Source organism: Hevea brasiliensis, chromosome 18, assembly GCF_030052815.1.
Source record: "Hevea brasiliensis isolate MT/VB/25A 57/8 chromosome 18, ASM3005281v1, whole genome shotgun sequence".
NCBI classification, from domain to species: Eukaryota; Viridiplantae; Streptophyta; class Magnoliopsida; order Malpighiales; family Euphorbiaceae; genus Hevea; species Hevea brasiliensis.
Genome location: NC_079510.1, coordinates 50,172,226 through 50,184,676, shown reverse-complemented (window position 1 = coordinate 50,184,676; position 12,451 = coordinate 50,172,226). Strand labels below are relative to the sequence as shown.

At 34.5% G+C, this 12,451-nt stretch overlaps 1 non-coding gene across 1 annotated transcript; it reads left to right on the top strand.

The window, feature by feature from the left end:
* The first annotated feature begins 12,027 nt into the window (after nucleotides 1–12,027).
* TRNAD-GUC (transfer RNA aspartic acid (anticodon GUC)) lies at nucleotides 12,028–12,099 on the top strand. The gene has a single exon. It is a non-coding gene; the product is annotated as a tRNA-Asp (tRNA).
* The last annotated feature ends 352 nt before the right edge of the window (nucleotides 12,100–12,451 follow it).

The window sequence follows — 12,451 nt, the reverse complement described above, 5'->3', positions numbered from 1 at the left end:
TATAGCATAAGTTAAATTTATATTTAAAGTGTTTAAATATGAATTTAATTGTGAGAAATTAATTAATAGAGATTAATTAATTAATTTATATTTGATATAAATTAATTTGAAGATGAGAAATAATGATTTTGGGTTGAGAACTCAAAATTACAACATAAGGATAATTTGGTCATTTCACATGGTGACATGTGGCACCATGAGATGATGACACGTGGCACCATGAGATGATGACACGTGGCACTATGAGATGATGACACGTGGCACCATGAGATGATGACACATGGCATCATATAAGCTTGTCATTTGTCTTCCTATCATGTAAGATGATCAAAGTCAAGATTAAGTATAGCTTTGACACTTGGATTAATGTGTTTGAGTCAATTAAAAATAAGATGCAATAAGGTGGTGACATGTAGCATAGGGTTTAAGTGACTTAATGACCTAATTATATAAAAGGGGAAAAAAAAAGAAGAAGAAACATAACACTCTTATTCTCTTCCTCAAGGTGGCGGCACACCTCTCTCCCTCTTCTCTTCATCTTGTCTCATCAATTCAAAGATAATTACCCAAAATTCTTTAAATTAAAATTGCTAGAAATTATTTTTAGTCTCCTATACATACATATTACCTCTATAAAGGCAAAAACTCAATTTATAATTGGTTGGCAAAGGCTTGAGAAGCAAATTGGGGGCTGCCCATTGGTGATCTTGGTGTAGACAAGCTAGAGGGACAACACTTGGGGACCTAGGTACTTCCTAAAAGTGCTAATTACATCCATAGTGCATCAAAGAGGTTAGTGCCCTAACTTCTCTTTTAAACTAGGGTTTAAATAAATTAATTTATTAATTCACAATCTTGAATGGCAAACATAGATCCTAATACATATTAAAAGTGTTTTAATATGCAATTGAGTATTGAAATTAATTAGACACATAAGAGATGTGGTATGATGCATGTAACCCTAGAAGAAAATTTTTGAAATTCAGTGCTCTAATGAACTAATCAACATGCTTCCGCTCCTTTAATTGGTATCAGAGCCACTATATTTGCCATTTAGATTAATTATTGAGATTTAATTGTGTGATTGAATTGATATAAAGCTGTTTGGATTAACCAATGGTGGCGGCATGCATGTTGAGGTCCTCATGTGTGGTGGCTTGCATGGTTGTGTACACCAACCATGCGCATGGTTTTGGATTTGATGTATGGGCTTGGTTTTTAAGGCTCATAATTAGGCCCATGCTTAATTAAATTGTTTAATTAAAAATTTTAATTACACAATTAAATTTTGATTCAATTGTTTGAATGATATTCAAATATGAATTTTTAAATTTGTTTGAATAAGATTCAAATCTGAATTTTTAAATTTGTTTAAATAAGATTCAAATCTAAATTTTTAAATTTGTTTAAATGAGATTCAAATTTGAATTTTTTAATTGAATATGAGATATTCAATTTAATTTTAGTATGTATGTTTTATTTAATTGTTAAATGGTAATATGCATGATGGATTATCATAGACAATAAAAGACCAATGTGATTGAATTTATTTCTTTTATTTTTCTTTGGGTTGTAAAATAATTAATTTTATTTTTGGTGGCATGTATTATAAGTGTTGCAATAATTTGGGTTATAATTTTATTTATTTGAGGACTTTAAAGTCCATATTCTTGTAAATTCGCCTTGGTATGCCAAGGATTACAATGTAATTTGATTGCAAGAAGATCAAGGAGGTCAAGAGCATTGGTAGGACCAGTGGGAGGAAATCAAGATCAAGTGTTGATTATATACTCCTTCAGCAACTCTTGTAAAATGAATGAATGAAATGCACCTAGGAATGCCCTGATTCAATTGTTGGTGGCTCAGAATTGAATCCCTTAGAAAGTCCATGATCATACCATATTTATTGTTTATCCATGTATGCATGAGATGTATGGGAATGTATGCAAGTATATGATATATGCATGTTAATTGGATAATGCGCAAAGTGAGACCATAATAGTAATTAAGCCGACCACTAAATCTTCCAAACAAATGATTAAGTTGGAAATGGTATAATTAAAGTAATTATATCATGGGCCCTCCATCATTGAGGCAATTATTTTAAGAAATTTTAAATACTTGCATTTGATGCATTTTATTTAAGAGATTTTCTTAAGAATAATTGTTAAGCATAAGATATTGTAAATATGTAAATAAGTTGATGCCCAATAATGGATGTGCCTGAGGACATTAAATTTATTTGCATGTTTACTGGCTTAATGGGATCAACTTAACTAATGCAAGATAAATCAATAATGGATGTGCCTGAGATTTTGAGCATTAGGGGCTAGATAAAGGATTGAACCTCACATAAGATATGATGGGCAAGGAGTTGCTCACTTATAGTTTATTCTAATTCTAATAATGGATGTGCCTGAGGATGATCAATAAGACTATAAGAATTCAATCACCCACTAGAAATCCATCCAACCAGGATTTTCGTTTCCTACTTTGGAAGTGTAGGATTCGCCAAGTTAGTGGGAGGACCAATTTGATTAAAAGACCATAATTATTTTGGGTAATTACTTGATGCATTTACTAATTAATATAGTTATTTTCTGCAGTTATTCTTCTGATAATAATGAGCACACAACAACCACCACTATCCAATATCCTTGCGAGCATACTTGATCACAATAGGTTGACTGGACCTAATATTTATGATTGGCTAAGAAATTTAAAACTTGTCCTGAACCTAGAACGTATTGGATATGTTCTAGACTCAAATGTTCCCGGTCCCTTACCTCCAGAGGCCACTCAAGAGAAACATGACACTTTGGATAAGTGGAGGGAGCATGATATGAGAGCCAAGTGTTACATGCTTGCTTCTATAAATAATGAGTTACAGAAGTAGCATGAAAATATGCAAAGTGCTAGTAAGATCCTCCTTCACCTATAAGAGTTGTATGATGAGCATTGTAGGAATGCTAGGTATGAGATATCTAGGCAGCTATTTCAAATGAGGATTTCTGAGGGACAGAATATTGTGGATTATGTCCACAAGATGATTCAGCTTATAGAACAGCTAGAACATCTTGACTTTAACATGGATTTTCAACTGCAAACGGATTTGATTCTTCAGTCCCTACCTGAGTCATTTGGAAATTTTGTGACAAATTTTCATATGATTAAGCAGGAATACACTTTGGCTGGTTTACTTAACATGCTTGTTATTATCCAAAAGAATATGCTAGGCAATAAAGGAAAAGAGGTAGCTTTGATTGCATCATCTTCTGCTAAAAAGTCCAACAAGAAAAAGGGCAATAAGAAAAAGAAACCTCAAGTTCCAGGACCTTCCAAGAAGATAGCTAAACAGAAAGGGAAGACCAAGGCTGATGGAGGCAAAGGAAAGTGTTTCCACTGCCAGAAGGATGGGCACTGGAAAAAAAACTGCCCAGATTATCTTGATTCTTTGAAGGACAAGAAGGATACACCTTCAGAAGGTATGTCTATATCTTGTTATTTAGATGCTGGTGATGCTTATAGTTCATCTACAGCGTGGGTTTTAGATACTGGTGCCAGTTCTCATATTTCTTATGATATGCAGGAACTAGTGTTAGTAATATGCCTTAGAGCATATCATTTAGTATATATCTTGTACATGTTTTATTAATAAAAATACACTTTCACTTTTTCATTTACATAATATATTTATATGTAATAGAAAAGGTTCATTCATATTTTGTTAAAAATTATATTCTTAAGTTGTTAAGAATATGAGTGACAGTATTTCTAGCACAAAGTATCATAAATTGGTTCACAATCGAGGATACTTCATAATAAGGACATGACTTATCCAGAAATATTATAATCATATTTGTTCCCAAGTTATTTATATGAGATGTAAATAAGATGAAATGGTGAGTCTCATGCCATATAACAAAAATGATAGGCACTTATGCATGATAAGTAGGCCGAACCAGTGACATTTATGACAAGCATATGGAGTTTACTCTTGTTAATGCATTGTCATAAATAATATCAGTGCATATAATCTTTAGACCTGAGATAGCACAGTTATCTTGTATATAGATGGTTTGAGTTTGATACTGCTTTCATACTTGTACTGTGTATGGGTGTATGGGCATGTGTTGACTCCTACTAGTTATATATGGAGGTAGGTGTTGATCAAGATGGAATCTGTTACCCTAAGTAAATAAGGATAAAATCCTATATTCATTTAATTGTTCTTGATGTTTCAATAAGCTTTCCAATGATATAAAATTCAGGTTATTTGGACCTGTTTAGAGGGAGTTATGGCCAAATGAATGTGTACTATTCATTTGGTCATTTTTCTGGGTTCCTTGTATGGTCAGTCGGATTGGAATAGTAATTTAGTCAAGTTTTAGATAAAATTTGGGTATGATTTCTCCATGAAAAATGGAGTGTTTTGAGTCAGTTTCACCTCCAAATGGCCTCATACCAATTGGAGCCACACAATTTCAGTTATAAGTCAAAGACCAAACTGGACTCATTGAGTCCCACAACCTGCACAAGAAAGCACTCTCAATTTTCAATTTCCTCCAACTCTCTTACTTCAATTAGCATATATGGCACTTCTAAAAAGCAACAAACAATCTCAATTTGGTCAATTTTAAGCATTTTCAAAAAACCCTAACTATTAGGTCAAACCCTAACTCAATTTCCTCAATTTATGCATACTACATTCAATTAAACATATATACCACATCTTCCACATTATCTAAGCTAAGATTGAAATTTTTAATCCAATTAAATTCATCTCCCTCACTTCCCTAGGCTGGCCGAACTTTGGGTCATGCATTTAGTCAATAATTCTTTTCAATTTCATTCAAATTCCACTTTCTTAGGCATGATTAACATACTTAAAGAAGAGAGGAAGAGTAATCTTGCACTAACCTCTTTGATCACTTTCTTGGGCTTGTTAAAACTTTGAAATTTCTACTCCTTGTGGCTGCCTAGAGCTTCCTGTGATGTAGGGATGAATTTTCGTGAAGGCAAACTAGGGTTTTGAGGTGGGAAAGCTTAGGAAAATTGAGCTTGAAAGAAGAAAATGGAGAGAGAGCTTTGGAGAGTGTGGTTCGGCCATGGGAGTAAGAGGAAGAAGAAGAGGATTTCAATTTAATTATTTGTCTTCTTTTAACTCTTTTTATCTCTTAATAACCCTTTGTCAATTTTCCATAGGCTAAATAATTTAAATGATGTGACATCATGCCCATGCAATAAGTTTTATTTCTTTTTCTTTTCTTTTCTTTTCTTTTCCCAATTTCCATACCATAATTCATGATTTAATTTATTTTATGCATTTTAATCTCTCTTATTTTAATTGACATTTAGGTCAAAATTCAACTCTGAGATTGAAATGACCAAAATGCCCTTCATTAGGCTCATCGGGTTATTTTTTGTCTGTACCGATAAATAAATTCTCCTGAATTTTTTTTGACATTTCTAATGTTATTTATGCCTCATTAGACCTTTAATTAATTTCTAAAATTATCTCTTAGGGTTTCTCATAGGTTTGGGGTCGGCAACTGACTTCACAGTCGCTTCCCAGTATGGTCACCCATCACCGTGACTCTGGCTCGTTTAACCGAGTTGTACTTCACTTCTTTTACTTTTCTTTAATCTTACTTAGTCTTTATTTAGTCAATTTATATTTTCTCACTCTAGTCTGAATGTAGTTCCAGACATCCTGGTTGTCCAAACAAACGTTAGTTATCGGAATAATGTAATGTATGGACTGCCTAAAGTGAAGGCATTACAATTCTTCCCCTCTAAATAAAATTTCATCCTCAAAATTTACCCGGTGTAAATAGTCAAGGAACTGCACCTATATTCTTTCATCTTATATACTGGGTCTATCAATACATATATTGAAATATTATAAGGAGAGAATATACCTTTGACAACATCTACTGGATCTGGCTCCTCTTGTGCCTTTATAGAGTATACACGAGGTGCTACTCGGGCCTCGGATCGCTCAATAGTCTCAGAAGCTGGTCTCTGTGAGGTACCCGTCACCTATGGCCTAGTGGGTCATCTACCCATCTAAGCTGTGGGGGCAGATCTCTCAGTCGGTGGTGGGGCAGTAGGAACACTCCGATGGGGACAATCCCATAGAAAGTGATAAGTAGCTCCGCATCGGAAGCATTCCCCAGTCAATAATCGGCACTCTCCTCGGTGCCTCCTCTCACAGTGGGTACATAATGGTATGGAGGCTAATCCCTCTATTGTTGTGTCTAGAGAACTCCCCACTAATGCTCTAGACTATCCTCCTCTCTGGCTAAATTGAGACCTCTGTCTCTAGCCCTGGCCCTGGGAACCCTTGGGCCTGTTACTATCAGATATTAGTGTACTAGACTGGCCTTGTCTAGAACTTCTCTTTCGCTGTCTATCCTTTTGAGACTGCTCATCATTTCATACTCTCTCTACACTGAGAGCTGCAACCACTAGCTGGGAGAAGTCTGTATACCCATGTGCTGTCACTAGAAGTCTAATGTTATCGTTTAGCCCATCCTCGAACCTATGGCACCAGTCTGCTTATGTAGGCATTATCTCCCGTGCATATCTACCAAGCCTCACAAACTCTCTCTCATACTCAAAGACCGTTAATTGTTTCTGCCTCAGAGTTAAGAACTCTCTCCTTTGGGCCTCTAAGTACACATGACTAATATACTTCTTCTTGAACTTAGTCAAGAAGAAGTCCCATGTAAGTGCTGTAGGCTGTATCGCTCTAGACACCGTATCCCACCACTGGTAGGCTTCCTCCTGTAGTAACGACAGAGTGCACTTTAGCTGCTACTCTGGTGTGCAATGTAGCTGCTTCAACACTCTATCAATCTGCTCTAGCCAATGCTCAGCAGCGGTTGGGTCGTCTTCCTTCTTACCCATAAAATCGATGGCCTCATATTTTCTCAACTTCTCTATTGGGGACCACTGTATAGGCTGTGGCTGTAGCTATAGCTGTGGGATGGCTCCGATAAACTGGAGGAGCATTTGAGTCATCTGCTCCAAAAATGCCTACTGCGCTCTACCCACAGCACCATGTGATGACTCCTCTCTCCTGTCTCGCCCCTGACTACGGACAGGTGCATGGCTACCAATCTCCTCCTCCTCAGGTCTGTAGGACCCTTCCTCTGAAGGTTCGGACTCCATCAATCCTATAAAACAAACAAAGAACAGATCTGCATTACTGTCACCTTAACTCCTAAATAAGGGCTCATGCATGTTATGCATGCTATATCTTTCTATCTACCTATGCCTAGGAACGCCTAAACCTTTACTCTAATACTAATAAATGTAACATCCCTACCCGTCTACAGTGTAGCAGAAGAAAATGGAGAGAGAGCTATGGAGAGTGTGGTTTGGCCATGGGAGCAAGAGGAAGAAGAAGAGGATTTTAATTTCATTATTTGTCTTCTTTTAACTCTTCTTATCTCTTAATAACCCTTTGTCAATTTTCCATTGGCTAAATAATTTAAATGATGTCATTATGACATCATGCCCATGCAATAAGTTTTATTTTCTTTTTCTTTTCTTTTCTTTTCCCAATTTCCATACCATAATTCATGATTTAATTTATTTTATGTGTTTTAATCTCTCTTATTTTAATTGACATTTAGGTCAAAATTCAACTCTGGGGTTAAAATGACCAAAATGTCATTCATTAGGCTCATCGGGTTATTTTTGGTTTGTACCAATAAATAAATTCTCCTGAATTTTCTTTAGTATTTCTAATGTCATTTATGCCTCATTAGACCTTTAATTAAATCCCAAAATTATCTCCTAGGGTTTCTCGTAGGTCTGGGATCGGCAACTGACTTTACAGTCGCTTCCCAGTATGGTCACCCATCGCCGTGACTCCGGCCCATTTAATCGAGTTGTACTTCGCTTATTTTACTTTTCTTTAATTTTACTTAGTTTTTATTCAGTCAATTTATGTTTTTTCACTCTAGTCTGAGTGTAGTTCCAGACATCCTGACTGTTCGAACAGACGTTAATCATCAAAATAGTAGAATGTACGGACTACCTAAAGTGAGGGCATTACAAATCAATTATGGTAGCTCAAGTTTTAAAGAGAGAGAAGAAGAAAATTTTTTAAACATAATAAATTCTCAAAGAAATAGTTGTTGTATCTTCCCTCCGGTCATAAATAGTTTCTATTTATAATTTTGGCAAGAAAATGACCGTTGAAAGTGTATTAAATGCAAATATATTCGTTCAACCTCTCAAAATCCCATTTTATCGAGTTATCAAAATTTAGGTTCAGTTGCCGAAGTCCCCCACTTCAGCTGCAGAAAATTGGGGTGCCAAAAACTTACTTTTAAAAACTGAACTTCAGCTATGAAAATGCTCTCTAAACAAAATGGCACTTAGACTTTAAAAACTCATAACTTTTTAATCCGAACTCGGATTTTTTATCTGTTTAAACCATTAAAAAGCTAATTTGATAAGTTTTTCAATTAAAACACTTTCAAAAAATAAATTTGCATTCCTCAAAAGTGAAAATTTCATTTTACTCTTCTTTAGTCAAGAAATAGTAAAAAATAGAAACACTAAAAAAATTTAGAAAAACCTAGACTTAAGCCAATATATCTAACTATTGAGATTTAAAAGATGAAAATAATTTACATTGTAGTGTCTTCTTGATCTTTGCTTCAATTTCTTGCTCTCTTACAATCTTGATTTGAAGCAATTTCTCAATTTTAAACTTGAGACCTGTAATTTTAATACAAACACTTCCAAGATAGATAGTAGCATACTAATTATTTATTATCACCAAACATGAATTAAGACCCTTAGGTATAACACAGTCATTTAAGGGTGTTTGGTTGCATTGCCTACTCACATATATCTGATGAGTTGAGAAAGAAGCTGGATGATAAAGCAGAAAAATGCATCTTCATTAGCTATAGCTTAGAAACAAAGGGGTACAAGCCATACAATCCAAAGACTCAAAAGTTGATTATCAGTTGAGATGTTAATTTTGACGAAGATGGAGCATGGGATTGGTCAGAAGAAGAAAAGAGATCATTACCAGACCAGTGTTCATAAACAATAAAGTGGAAACAATTAATCATAATTGCGAGCAATCTTGTCCTCCAATTCCAAAAGAATCATCTCTTTCTATACCTAAATGCTCACAACGTGAGTGTCGTCCGCTTGCTCATTTGCAAGATTATAAAATTGGTGATGATAAAGATCCTGATGATGATGATGAGGAAAATATTGCCAATTATGTTTTCTTTGCAGATTGTGATCCAGTAATGTTTAAGGAAGCAGCTAAAGATGATTGTTGGATCAAAGCAATGGCAATACATGGGAGTTAACTACTCTAACAAAAGGAAAAAAGTCAATTGGAGTCAAGTGGGTATACAAGACAAAGTACAAGCCCAATGGAGAGGTGGAAGCTTTAAGGCGAGATTGGTGGCAAAAGGGTATAAGCAGAAGCCAAGTATTGATTATTTTAAAGTATTTGCTCCTGTTGCAAGGTTAGATACTATATGTATGATCATTTCTCTTACAGCTAAAAAACATTGAAAAATATGCCAAATGGATGTCAAGTCAGCATTCCTAAATGGTGTACTTGAAGAAGAAGTTTACATTAAACAACCATTGGGCTATGAAAAGAAGGGTGAAAAAGATAAAGTTTATTGCTTGAGAAAAGTTTTGTATGGTCTAAAACAAGCACCAAGGGCGTGGTATACTCGTATGGACTCCTATTTTCTTGATCATGGTTTCATAAGTGCTCGTATGAGCATACTTTGTATGTCAAGAAAAACAAGGATGGAGATACTGCCATTGTCTATTTGTATGTGAATGACTTGATCTTCATTGGCAACAATTCAAAGCTGCTGTTAAAATTCAGCGAGGCTATGATTGCTCAGTTCGAGATGACAGATATGGGCTTGATGTCTTACCTTCTTGGTATTGAGGTGAAGCAAAAAAATGAAGGCATTTTTATCTCACAAAGGAAATATGCACAAGATGTTTTGAAGAAGTTCAAGATGGAAGCATGCAAGCCGATTCTAGCTTCAGTTGAAGAAAGATTAAAGCTTGTAAAAGATGGTAGTGGTGATTTGGTTGATGCAACAAATTTTAGAAGACTCGTTGGGTACTTGAGGTACCTAACAACAACCAGACCTAATATTATCTATGAAGTTGGAATTATAAGCAGATTTATGGATTTACCACGGCAATCTCAATGGCAAGCTACAAAGTGAATTTTGAGATACATTAAAGCTACACTTGATGATGACATATTTTATTCAAGTGCTAACAATATAAAGCTTGTTGGTTATATAGATAGTGATTGGGCTGGAGATATTGAGAGACAAAAAACTACTTTAGGATGCGTGTTTTTCCTTGGTTCGAGAGTATTTTCATGGTTTTCAAAGAAACAACAAGTAGTGGCTCTGTCAACAGCAAAAGCAAAATATATAGCTGCTGCAAATTATGCCACTCAAGCAATATAATTTGCAGAGAATGCTTAGTGAATTACAATATCAACAAAATAGTCCAACGACAATCTTCTATGATAACAAGTCAACCATCACACTAAAAAAGAATCTTGTGTTTATCGAACACAGTAAGCATATTGATATTAAACACCACTACATTCAAGACTTGGTAAAAGACAAAAAGATCATGGTTGAATATTGTGAATCTGAAAATCAAGTTGCAAATATTTTCACTAAGCCACTCAAAGTTGATTTGTTCTTAAAATTAAAGAAAATGCTTGGAATGAAAACTTGATTTAAAAGAGGCAAGCAATGTTAGAGTTAAATCAAGTAATCCACCGCCTTTTATTTCTTCGTTGTGAAGAATTGCCCAAGACCAACTTCATGCAAGCTGGTTATAATGCCAACAATTTACCAGCTGGTGGGTTGGCAACTTATTGGCCTCCTTTTACCGCCATTTAATTGCTATATATATGGATTGTATTAAGCATTTGTAACATATAGAGGTGTGATAAAAATTTTAAGAGACTAGTCAGTGAGTTTAACTCCAACGAGTGAAAAAGGCTTTTACAAGTTGCGAGTGTTTGAGCAGTGCATTTGTATTTGAGCAAGTATTTGGGTTATTTTCAATCAGTAAAATTATTTGAGTATTTGTGTATAGAGTAATTAAGTCTATTTTATTTAGGCAATTATTCTCTTTTAATTGCCAACATACAGCTGGATGTTAAAAGAAGTGGTATAGGAAGTTAGGAAGTAAATACCAAATATTTTAAAGATTTTTTTAAAATTATTTTCTAATTCACTAAATTAATAAGTTAACTCTTTTGATTTTTTTTTTCTCCCTCGTTTTACATGAAGAGACTATAAATTTACTGGACTTACGACATCATTAGGGAAACAAAACCACAGCATCAGGAGAACAGCTTGGTGAGCTTGTCAATTTTAAAGCCACATTGAGAACATCATCTGTTTTGCAGAGCCCATGTCCAAGACGAGAACTATATATGATCATCTTCTCCAGCACAATTGCATTCTTGAGCAGAAACCCAAGAAATGCAAATACTCATTCATGTCTAAACCCACTTTTTGTTTCCAGGAGGCCGAATATCTTGATAGTCTTGAGATGCAACAATAAATGACCGAAACTTATCTTCTGTGATATCCAATAATTCTCCCTAAAATCATCAGAGTTGGAGAAGTCTGAGTCAGCATAGAAATGATTTTGTTAGGATGAGTAACCATTCAAATGAAACACCAGTATATGCATGCAGTTATTGGAGAATAAGTTTGGGTGGTACTTCTCATCACGAAAATTGTATTTCTCAACAGAACTGACTTGTGCCCAAAAATAAACTGTAAAGAGCATCAAGTTAGTGGACAAAGAGGAGAGGTTGTGGGTAAGAGTAGAGTCTGGTAATTAAGTCGATCAGCCGCTCTTCATCAGAGCTATAATCCTCCATGATCAGCAAGTGACGGTGCCCCCAACCTACAATTGGGCACCGCAGATGAAAAGATTAGTTTTCATATACAATTTCCGTTCAAGTAGGTCGTTGTAGTATAGTGGTGAGTATCCCCGCCTGTCACGCGGGAGACCCGGGTTCGATCCCCGGCAACGGCGATAAATTTTAGTTAATATTCCCTTCCGACTATAAAGTAGACTAATTTTTTCTTTATTTATCTCAAATTATAAGCATTTTTTTAAATAATAATTTATTTATTAATTTACTAATATAATTCAATTTAATATGTATTGAAAAATTAAGATTTATTAGTTTTAATAATAATTTAGTAACATGAATTATTTAATTATAAATAAAGGGTATTAACAAAATATTAATTAATAAAATTTATTACTTTAATCATATTAATTATATTTTTTAAAATTAAGTGAAAGTAAAAGTAAATTTATTTTTATGAGATAGGGAATAATAAATAAAATAATTTAAATTAATTAATTAATTTTAAAATTC